Genomic DNA, 423 nt, shown 5'->3' with positions numbered 1-423 from the left:
ATGTAATTGTAAAGTTATAATTGATTAAATACAAATATATATTTAGGTATTTTTTTATTATATTGCAGTCAAAGATATCAAAAAAACTCCATGATTGTAATATGTATTAATTAATATTTGATTTCTTAGCACCATCTTGTTATTGTATTATTTATTTATTTATAATATAAATCTCCATAAACGTTTTTACATGATCATTTTTATAAAAGGGTTATAACAATATTCTTACACAAACAGTAAAACAAAAAAAAAAATACAACCTTAAACTAACAACAACAAAATACTGGCAGTATGATGCTTCTCAAAATGTATTTTTTGTACAATAAAATAAACTTATCACTTTAGTTTGTAAATATTTTTACTGAATATTTATAATTGTAATGGCACTAGAGATTAAATTATCGAGCACAAATTATAAAGTAA

The sequence above is a fragment of the Maniola jurtina genome, chromosome 9 (assembly GCF_905333055.1).
Source record: "Maniola jurtina chromosome 9, ilManJurt1.1, whole genome shotgun sequence".
Classification (NCBI taxonomy): Eukaryota; Metazoa; Arthropoda; class Insecta; order Lepidoptera; family Nymphalidae; genus Maniola; species Maniola jurtina.
Note: the sequence above shows the minus strand (reverse complement) of the source record.